Below are 10,663 nucleotides of genomic sequence, written 5' to 3' on the forward strand. Positions count from 1 at the left end.
CCCCCACCCTGCACCCCTGCATGTGACTAAAAAGCCCCCCCAACCAGCAGTGTGCCTGTCGCCCCATAACTACTCTACAAAAAGACACCCAGGGGAGTAAGGAATCTCCGTGAACTCCTCCCGCCACCCTCCATGTACTGACAGGAAAGATAGTACGGCATCTAAGAGCAACATTAGATAGCCACTGAGGCAAGCAAGAGAATCAATTAGTCACCCATTACAGAACCAAGTCTCATAGGTCCGGGCCGCCAGCCGCGCCACCCTCATGGTCCTCCTGTGCTTCTCGGCGCGGTGGTAGAGTGTCCAGCCAGTCACTGACGTTCTCAGCGAAGTCGAAGAACAGGGCACGGCCCTCGTATTCGATCCGGAGCTTAGCAGGGAACATCATAGAGTACTTGAGGCCCAGGTCTCGTAGTCGTCGCTTCACCCCAGAATAGCTTTGGCGCTGTCGCTGTACTGTCCTGGTGAAATCTGGGTAGAAATGGACATCAGCGTTTTGAAATTTAAGTGGGCCATGTCGCCTGGAGGCCTGCAGGATAGCATCCCTGTCGCGGAAGTTAAGCAGCCGGGCCACGATGGGTCTAGGTGCCACGCCAGTCTTCGGCGGGCCACCCGGTACCCGGTGGGCACGCTCCACCGAGAAAAAGTTGCTGAGGCCAGGCGGGGCCAGATGTGTTCTGATCAAGTCTTCAACGAGGAGGTCCGTCGCCGCCTCCTCCGAACCCTCCGGTACGCCGACAATGCGGACGTTCTGCCGCCTGGCCCGGCTTTCGAAATCATCCAGCCGCCTCGCGAAGTGCTCCGCCGTCCTCTGCAGGTTCCGGACCTCCGTTTGCAGATCCGAAACGTCTTCCGTGAGACTGGCCGTCTTAATGTCCAGGTTCTTGACCCTGTCATTGGTCTTGCCCAAGTCGGCTCTGATGAGGGACAGATCAACGGCCATGCCATCCACCTTGTGCGTGAGGACTTCATGTTGTTGCTGCATGTCCGCCCGGAAACTAGTGATGGCTCCCAAAATGTCGGTCAAAGTGGGCTCAGAGCCGTCCGGCGAGCCCGAATGTGGGATGCCCTTGGCAGAGGGACCTGTAGCAGGCGGTGTTTTCAGCTGAGTGTAGCGCTCAATTTGATTCTGCTGCTGTTGTTGCGGTTTACTGCGCCCTCCTCTATTAGATGGCTTGTCGAGGTCCCCCTTGCCCGCCATGTTAGGTCTCAGAGAACAAAGGGCTATGCCAGGCAAGTCCAAGCCCAGAAACCCGGAGTGATATCCGGGACGTCAATGGGAGACAGTTCCAGGTGTGCCCCGCCGCCCAACTAGCACCGCTGTCCAGCACACTTCTCCGTTGACGAAAGCAGGCTGGCACTCCGCAGTTCAGCAAGACGTAGTAGCGGAGTCCGCAGAGACAATGGCACCGAGCTGGCACGGAGTCCCACTCGACGTAGCTCCGCGTAGGAGACACCGATTTGAATTCTGAAAACGGTGCTCGCCTCAGGGGGCCATCAGCAACGAGTATCCACCCTCGTGGATCAGGATTACAGGCAGGATAGTTGCGGAGGATCGGAAGGTCCGCGGAGCTCCGAGCTTACGCGGCCATCTTGGTTGCCCGCGAAGCTCCTCCCCTGGCAAGTAGTTTTAAATGCCAAGTCGAAGTGGCAGTACACTGCAGCACAGGCACTGCAGTAGCAGGCTTGAGACAGGTTTGAAATGCTATTTCTTTGGGCGGCACAATCAGTCCCTGGGTATATGGTATACCACTTTACAAGGGGCTTTCAAGTAAATTAAATCTGTCAGTCAGGTATACTCCAATTATACACATGATTAGGGAAGAAGCACGTGCACTTCAGCACTGATTAGTAGCGATAAAGTGATCAGAGTCCTAAGGCCAACAAAAAGATACAGCAAAATGCGGAGGTGAAAAGCAATAAGGTGGGGTTGGGACCACCTTAAGAATGCAAGATCTAACAAAAACGAACTAAGGATAACATGAGTAAAACATCAGGTTTCTCTACAGCATTTGGTGAGACAAGTGGGCCTTCTTTTATCTTCCATAAATGCAATCCTTCCCGGACCCCTTTATTATATAGCTCTTCAAGGAAAAAATATAAAGCACTTACAAAGGAGCCTCAAATACTCAAAGATGGTAGACTTCTGTAATATGGGCAAAATAAAAGCAGCACAAAAACAGAGTGCAATAGGGTCCAAAAAACTTGAGTGACCCATGAGAGTATGCATGCAAGCCTATGGTATTCCAAACTAGAGATATACGCATGCAATTTTTGTTTTTAGGAGAGAATGTGCCTGCTGAAAAAAACATTATTTTTAAAAAGTGCATTGCAGAATATCAGGAATTTGCTGTGGGACACCTTGAAAACTTGCATACAGATTATGTGCACACACCTTACAGTCAGTTGTTGTGGCCGAGTGGTTAAGGCGATGGACTAGAAATCCATTGGGGTCTCCCCGCGCAGGTTCGAATCCTGCCGACAACGAGAATCTTTTTAACATCGGCTACAATTTCAGAAGTTAACCTTTAGTATTTCTTCCATGTCAGTTTTATAAATAGGTGGCTTATTTTGGTGTCACTATTGCCATATCACATATTTATGATCGCTCCCCCTTTCATATCTTTGCTATAACTCTCGTCCTTCATTAGCGCTGGTGCAAACGCTTCAAATTATTATACCCTGGCTCTCTCGGTCATACCTGTGCATGCACTTGAAACTTACTTTACCAATAAAAGAAGCAAATAGAGAAATAAAATAAAAGTGCTAGCTGGATTAGGCAAACACACTTCATAAAACTGCATTTTCTTTTCTATTCTCCCCCGTGTTACAAGCTTAACTGCTCCCTGTTTAATTTCTCTTAACCTGCTGTTCCTGGAAGAGAATTTCATCTACAAGCTCTTTCTGTGTTTTTTCCTAGTCTTTTCTTTCCCTTTTCTTAGATTTGTAACTGTTCCTTTACGTGCTCTATTTAGCCGCCATTAATCTCATTTGAGCTCCCTGTACCTGCTGCTGTTTTCTCCACACCTCATACTGCCTTTTCCCTCTTTCTCTCTTTCTCTGCGGTTGGTGGCTACTTTCCAAAGCGTCTGATGCCCCAATGTTCCTTCGTCTTGTTGTCAGGCGTGAATTTGAAAAGCAACAAAATTAACAAGCATTTACCACTCACACATGGCAGAAGTTTATACTTTAATTCAATGAGCTAAGAAAAGTGTGTTGTGGGGCCCCTACGAGCCATGGTGCTTGCTTCATCATAATTAGGCATGCAGTCATTAGCCACATCTCTGATTATGGGTCACTGAGGTCAGTTTCAATAATTCCTCAAAAACCTAACCATGCAGTGCCCCCGAACTGTGTAGTTATCTTGCTTTACTGCTGTTTGTGTGATTAGCTGGGAGGAGCTCAGCGCAGCATCCTCCCAATAAAAGAGTAGATGGACCGTTCCTTAACTCTTTCTTGCTTCACATACAGATGGCTTGAGGAGGTACAGGGGAGATGCAGGTCTAATAAACAGAATAGAATATCTGCGCCAGGTGTGTTTCTCTGCATAGGTGTCCCATCACAGGCCCACCAGTGTATGTGTGATCTTTGACTCCTGCCAGTTCACAAGCAGGCGGCCAGGAAACGGTTTCAACCTATCAACCACTGAGGAGATAAAGCCTTTGTATAAGGAATGAGGAAGCAATGAACACATTCAGCCTATCACAGGAGTAGCCCTGAGTGTTCCGAATTATAATTTCTTCATGTCACTGTACGTTATTGAGCCCAAGTAGCTCGCTGTGATCGTATAGTGGTTAGTACTCTGCGTTGTGGCCGCAGCAACCTCGGTTCGAATCCCAGTCGCGGCATTGTGGTTGGCAATGTCACAGCAGTTGGGTATTTCCTTTACAGAATTCCCAAATGTACCAGTTGTTTTTGTAAAATGTCTATTAAAAACAGATCCTTTTCAATATTTAAACGATCTAACGACAAATTATTTAAACACACATGATTATAAGATGTAGGTATACTGTACTTACTGACATAAATTATCATTCTTGAACATATTTGCGGTACGGGGAGCGGAGCTCTCCCCCAGGCCAATCAGAATGCAGATGAATGCAGTTGCAGTTGAGTGACCTGTGTTGTGGCTGTCTACAGGGAATGCACATATGTAGCTGTCTCGCAGCCCAATCCAGACGTCAATTGAAGACAGGTTTTCATGCAAATAGAGCAGTAAGTGCAGAGAAATGCTCACTCTCTAAAAATGGCATTTATACAATAGTAAGATTAAATCCAACCTCACCAGTAGATAGGATTTATCAATAAATAAATAAAGCTTCTCCTCTCTGATATGGAATTACCCCCCAAAAAGTATAAGGGAATACCCAATGCTAACCTATGAGAGGGGCAGACCTCACAGTAGTGAAAAATGTAATAGACTGTTTGATACTACTAGGACATACAAACTACCACAGTACATGTCTTACCTTTTACTTGCATATCATGATGCCCCTAGGACTTCTTAGGGCCTACCTTAGGGGTTACTGATATGTAATAAAATTGGAGTTTAAGGCTTGGCAAGTAGTTTTAAATGCCAAGTCGAAGTGGCAGTACACTGCAGCACAGGCACTGCAGTAGCAGGCTTGAGACAGGTTTGAAATGCTATTTCTTTGGGCGGCACAATCAGTCCCTGGGTATATGGTATACCACTTTACAAGGGGCTTTCAAGTAAATTAAATCTGTCAGTCAGGTATACTCCAATTATACACATGATTAGGGAAGAAGCACGTGCACTTCAGCACTGATTAGTAGCGATAAAGTGATCAGAGTCCTAAGGCCAACAAAAAGATACAGCAAAATGCGGAGGTGAAAAGCAATAAGGTGGGGTTGGGACCACCTTAAGAATGCAAGGTCTAACAAAAACGAACTAAGGATAACATGAGTAAAACATCAGGTTTCTCTACAGCATTTGGTGAGACAAATGGGCCTTCTTTTATCTTCCATAAATGCAATCTTTCCCGGACCCCTTTATTATATAGCTCTTCAAGGAAAAAATATAAAGCACTTACAAAGGAGCCTCAAATACTCAAAGATGGTAGACTTCTGTAATATGGGCCATATACTAAAAGCAGCACGAAAACAGAGTGCAATAGGGTCCAAAAAACTTGAGTGACCCATGAGAGTATGCATGCAAGCCTATGGTATTCCAAACTAGAGATATACGCATGCAATTTTTGTTTTTAGGAGAGAATGTGCCTGCTGAAAAAAACATTATTTTTAAAAAGTGCATTGCAGAATATCAGGAATTTGCTGTGGGACACCTTGAAAACTTGCATACAGATTATGTGCACACGGCTTACAGTCAGTTGTTGTGGCCGAGTGGTTAAGGCGATGGACTAGAAATCCATTGGGGTCGCCCCGCGCAGGTTCAAATCCTGCCTATAGCGAGAATCTTTTTAACATCGGCTACAATTTCAGAAGTTAACCTTTAGTTTTTCTTCCATGTCAGTTTTATAAATAGGTGGCTTTTTTTGGTGTCACTATTGCCACATCACATATTTATTATCGCTCCCCCTTTCATATCTTTGCTATAACTCTCGTCCTTCATTAGCGCTGGTGCAAACGCTTCAAATTATTATACCCTGGCTCTCTCGGTCATACCTGTGCATGCACTTGAAACTTACTTTACCAATAAAAGAAGCAAATAGAGAAATAAAATAAAAGTGCTAGCTGGATTAGGCAAACACACTTCATAAAACTGTATTTTCTTTTCTATTCTCCCCGTGTTACAAGCTTAACTGCTCCCTGTGTAATTTCTCTTAACCTGCTGTTCCTGGAAGAGAATTTCATCTACAAGCTCTTTCTGTGTTTTTTCCTAGTCTTTTCTTTCCCTTTTCTTAGATTTGTAACTGTTCCTTTATGTGCTCTATGTAGGCGCCATTAATCTCATTTGAGCTCCTTGTACCTGCTGCTGTTTTCTCCACACCTCATACTGTCTTTTCCCTCTTTCTCTCTTTCTCTGCGGTTGGTGGCTACTTTCCAAAGCGTCTGATGCCCCAATGTTCCTTCGTCTTGTTGTCAGACGTGAATTTGAAAAGCAACAAAATTAACAAGCCTTTACCACTCACACATGGCAGAAGTTTATACTTTAATTCAATGAGCTAAGAAAAGTGTGTTGTGGGGCCCCTACGAGCCATGGTGCTTGCTTCATCATAATTAGGCATGCAGTCATTAGCCACAGCTCTGATTATGGGTCACTGAGGTCAGTTTCAATAATTCCTCAAAAACCTAACCATGCAGTCCCCCCTAACTGTGTAGTTATCTTGCTTTACTGCTGTTTGTGTGATTAGCTGGGAGGAGCTCACGGCAGCATCCTCCCAATAAAAGTGTAGATGGACCGTTCCTTAACTCTTTCTTGCTTCACATACAGATGGCTTGAGGAGGTACAGGGGAGATGCAGGTCTAATAAACAGAATAGAATATCTGCGCCAGGTGTGTTTCTCTGCATTGGTGTCCCATCACAGGCCCACCAGTGTATGTGTGATCTTTGACTCCTGCCAGTTCACAAGCAGGCGGCCAGGAAACGGTTTCAGCCTATCAACCACTGAGGAGATAAAGCCTTTGTATAAGGAATGAGGAAGCAATGAACACATTCAGCCTATCACAGGAGTAGCCCTGAGTGTTCCGAATTATAATTTCTTCATGTCACTGTACGTTATTGAGCCCAAGTAGCTCGCCGTGATCGTATAGTGGTTAGTACTCTGCGTTGTGGCCGCAGCAACCTCGGTTCGAATCCGAGTCACGGCATTGTGGTTGGCAATGTCACGGCAGTTGGGTTTTTCCTTTACAGAATTCCCAAATGTACCAGTTGTTTTTGTAAAATGTCTATTAAAAACAGATCCTTTTCAATATTGAAACGATCTAACAACAAATTATTTAAACACACATGATTATAAGATGTAGGTATACTGTACTTACTGACATAAATTATCGTTCTTGAACATATTTGCGGTAAGGGGAGCGGAGCTCTCCCCCAGGCCAATCAGAATGCAGTTGCAGTTGAGTGACCTGTGTTGTGGCTGTCTACAGGGAATGCACATATGTAGCTGTCTCGCAGCCCAATCCAGACGTCAATCGAAGACAGGTTTCAATGCAAATAGAGCAGTAAGTGCAGAGAAATGCTCACTCTCTAAAAATGGCATTTATACAATAGTAAGATTAAATCCAACCTCACCAGTAGATAGGATTTATCAATAAATAAATAAAGCTTCTCCTCTCTGATATGGAATTACCCCCCAAAAAGTATAAGGGAATACCCAATGCTAACCTATGAGAGGGGCAGACCTCACAGTAGTGAAAAATGTAATAGACTGTTTGATACTACTAGGACATACAAACTACCACAGTACATGTCTTACCTTTTACTTACATAGCATGATGCCCCTAGGACTACCTAGGGCCTACCTTAGGGGTTACTGATATGTAATAAAATTGGAGTTTAAGGCTTGGCAAGTAGTTTTAAATGCCAAGTCGAAGTGGCAGTACACTGCAGCACAGGCACTGCAGTAGCAGGCTTGAGACAGGTTTGAAATGCTATTTCTTTGGGCGGCACAATCAGTCCCTGGGTATATGGTATACCACTTTACAAGGGGCTTTCAAGTAAATTAAATCTGCCAGTCAGGTATACTCCAATTATACACATGATTAGGGAAGAAGCACGTGCACTTCAGCACTGATTAGTAGCGATAAAGTGATCAGAGTCCTAAGGCCAACAAAAAGATACAGCAAAATGCGGAGGTGAAAAGCAATAAGGTGGGGTTGGGACCACCTTAAGAATGCAAGGTCTAACAAAAACGAACTAAGGATAACATGAGTAAAACATCAGGTTTCTCTACAGCATTTGGTGAGACAAGTGGGCCTTCTTTTATCTTCCATAAATGCAATCCTTCCCGGACCCCTTTATTATATAGCTCTTCAAGGAAAAAATATAAAGCACTTACAAAGGAGCCTCAAATACTCAAAGATGGTAGACTTCTGTAATATGGGCCATATACTAAAAGCAGCACGAAAACAGAGTGCAATAGGGTCCAAAAAACTTGAGTGACCCATGAGAGTATGCATGCAAGCCTATGGTATTCCAAACTAGAGATATACGCATGCAATTTTTGTTTTTACGAGAGAATGTGCCTGCTGAAAAAAACATTATTTTTAAAAAGTGCATTGCAGAATATCAGGAATTTGCTGTGGAACACCTTGAAAACTTGCATACAGATTATGTACACATACCTTGCAGTCAGTTGTTGTGGCCGAGTGGTTAAGGCGATGGACTAGAAATCCATTGGGGTCTCCCCGCGCAGGTTCGAATCCTGCCGACAACGAGAATCTTTTTAACATCGGCTACAATTTCAGAAGTTAACCTTTAGTATTTCTTCCATGTCAGTTTTATAAATAGGTGGCTTATTTTGGTGTCACTATTGCCATATCACATATTTATTATCGCTCCCCCTTTCATATCTTTGCTATAACTCTCGTCCTTCATTAGCGCTGGTGCAAACGCTTCAAATTATTATACCCTGGCTCTCTCGGTCATACCTGTGCATGCACTTGAAACTTACTTTACCAATAAAAGAAGCAAATAGAGAAATAAAATAAAAGTGCTAGCTGGATTAGGCAAACACACTTCATAAAACTGCATTTTCTTTTCTATTCTCCCCCGTGTTACAAGCTTAACTGCTCCCTGTGTAATTTCTCCTAACCTGCTGTTCCTGGAAGAGAATTTCATCTACAAGCTCTTTCTGTGTTTTTTCCTAGTCTTTTCTTTCCCTTTTCTTAGATTTGTAACTGTTCCTTTACGTGCTCTACTGAGGCGCCATTAATCTCATTTGAGCTCCTTGTACCTGCTGCTGTTTTCTCCACACCTCATACTGTCTTTTCCCTCTTTCTCTCTTTCTCTGCGGTTGGTGGCTACTTTCCAAAGCGTCTGATGCCCCAATGTTCCTTCGTCTTGTTGTCAGACGTGAATTTGAAAAGCAGCAAAATTAACAAGCCTTTACCACTCACACATGGCAGAAGTTTATACTTTAATTCAATGAGCTAAGAAAAGTGTGTTGTGGGGCCCCTACGAGCCATGGTGCTTGCTTCATCATAATTAGGCATGCAGTCATTAGCCACAGCTCTGATTAAGGGTCAATGAGGTCAGTTTCAATAATTCCTCAAAAACCTAACCATGCAGTCCCCCCTAACTGTGTAGTCATCTTGCTTTACTGCTGTTTGTGTGATTAGCTGGGAGGAGCTCACGGCAGCATCCTCCCAATAAAAGTGTAGATGGACCGTTCCTTAATTCTTTCTTGTTTCACATACAGATGGCTTGAGGAGGTACAGGGGAGATGCAGGTCTAATAAACAGAATAGAATATCTGCGCCGGGTGTGTTTCTCTGCATTGGTGTCCCATCACAGGCCCACCAGTGTATGTGTGATCTTTGACTCCTGCCAGTTCACAAGCAGGCGGCCAGGAAACGGTTTCAGCCTATCAACCACTGAGGAGATAAAGCCTTTGTATAAGGAATGAGGAAGCAATGAACACATTCAGCATATCACAGGAGTAGCCCTGAGTGTTCCGAATTATAATTTCTTCATGTCACTGTACGTTATCGAGCCCAAGTAGCTCGCCATGATCGTATAGTGGTTAGTACTCTGCGTTGTGGCTGCAGCAACCTCGGTTCGAATCCGAGTCACGGCTTTGTGGTTGGCAATGTGACGGCAGTTGGGTTTTTCCTTTACAGAATTCCCAAATGTACCAGTTGTTTTTGTAAAATGTCTATTAAAAACAGATCCTTTTCAATATTTAAACGATCTAACGACAAATTATTTAAACACACATGATTATAAGATGTAGGTATACTGTACTTACTGACGTAAATTATCGTTCTTGAACATATTTGCGGTAAGGGGAGCGGAGCTCTCCCCCAGGCCAATCAGAATGCAGATGAATGCAGTTGCAGTTGAGTGACCTGTGTTGTGGCTGTCTACAGGGAATGCACATATGTAGCTGTCTCGCAGCCCAATCCAGACGTCAATCGAAGGCAGGTTTCAATGCAAATAGAGCAGTAAGTGCAGAGAAATGCTCACTCTCTAAAAATGGCATTTATACAGTAATAAGATTAAATCCAACCTCACCAGTAGATAGGATTTATCAATAAATAAATAAAGCTTCTCCTCTCTGATATGGAATTACCCCCAAAAAAGTATAAGGGAATACCCAATGCTAACCTATGAGAGGGGCAGACCTCACAGTAGTGAAAAATGTAATAGACTGTTTGATACTACTAGGACATACAAACTACCACAGTACATGTCTTACCTTTTACTTACATAGCATGATGCCCCTAGGACTACCTAGGGCCTACCTTAGGGGTTACTGATATGTAATAAAATTGGAGTTTAAGGCTTGGCAAGTAGTTTTAAATGCCAAGTCGAAGTGGCAGTACACTGCAGCACAGGCACTGCAGTAGCAGGCTTGAGACAGGTTTGAAATGCTATTTCTTTGGGCGGCACAATCAGTCCCTGGGTATATGGTATACCACTTTACAAGGGGCTTTCAAGTAAATTAAATCTGTCAGTCAGGTATACTCCAATTATACACATGATTAGGGAAGAAGCACGTGCACTTCAGCACTGATTA

The 10,663-nt window shown here is 44.1% G+C and overlaps 3 non-coding genes across 3 annotated transcripts; all 3 read left to right on the forward strand.

Annotated features, from left to right (window-relative positions):
* The first annotated feature begins 2,405 nt into the window (after nucleotides 1-2,405).
* Nucleotides 2,406-2,487, forward strand: TRNAS-AGA (transfer RNA serine (anticodon AGA)). Its single transcript has one exon. It is a non-coding gene; the product is annotated as a tRNA-Ser (tRNA).
* Nucleotides 2,488-6,717: 4,230 nt separating this feature from the next.
* On the forward strand, nucleotides 6,718-6,789 carry TRNAH-GUG (transfer RNA histidin (anticodon GUG)). Its single transcript has one exon. It is a non-coding gene; the product is annotated as a tRNA-His (tRNA).
* Nucleotides 6,790-8,278: 1,489 nt separating this feature from the next.
* Nucleotides 8,279-8,360, forward strand: TRNAS-AGA (transfer RNA serine (anticodon AGA)). Its single transcript has one exon. It is a non-coding gene; the product is annotated as a tRNA-Ser (tRNA).
* Nucleotides 8,361-10,663: the final 2,303 nt, after the last annotated feature.

Source organism: Lissotriton vulgaris, unplaced genomic scaffold, assembly GCF_964263255.1.
Source record: "Lissotriton vulgaris unplaced genomic scaffold, aLisVul1.2 SCAFFOLD_301, whole genome shotgun sequence".
Taxonomy (NCBI): Eukaryota; Metazoa; Chordata; class Amphibia; order Caudata; family Salamandridae; genus Lissotriton; species Lissotriton vulgaris.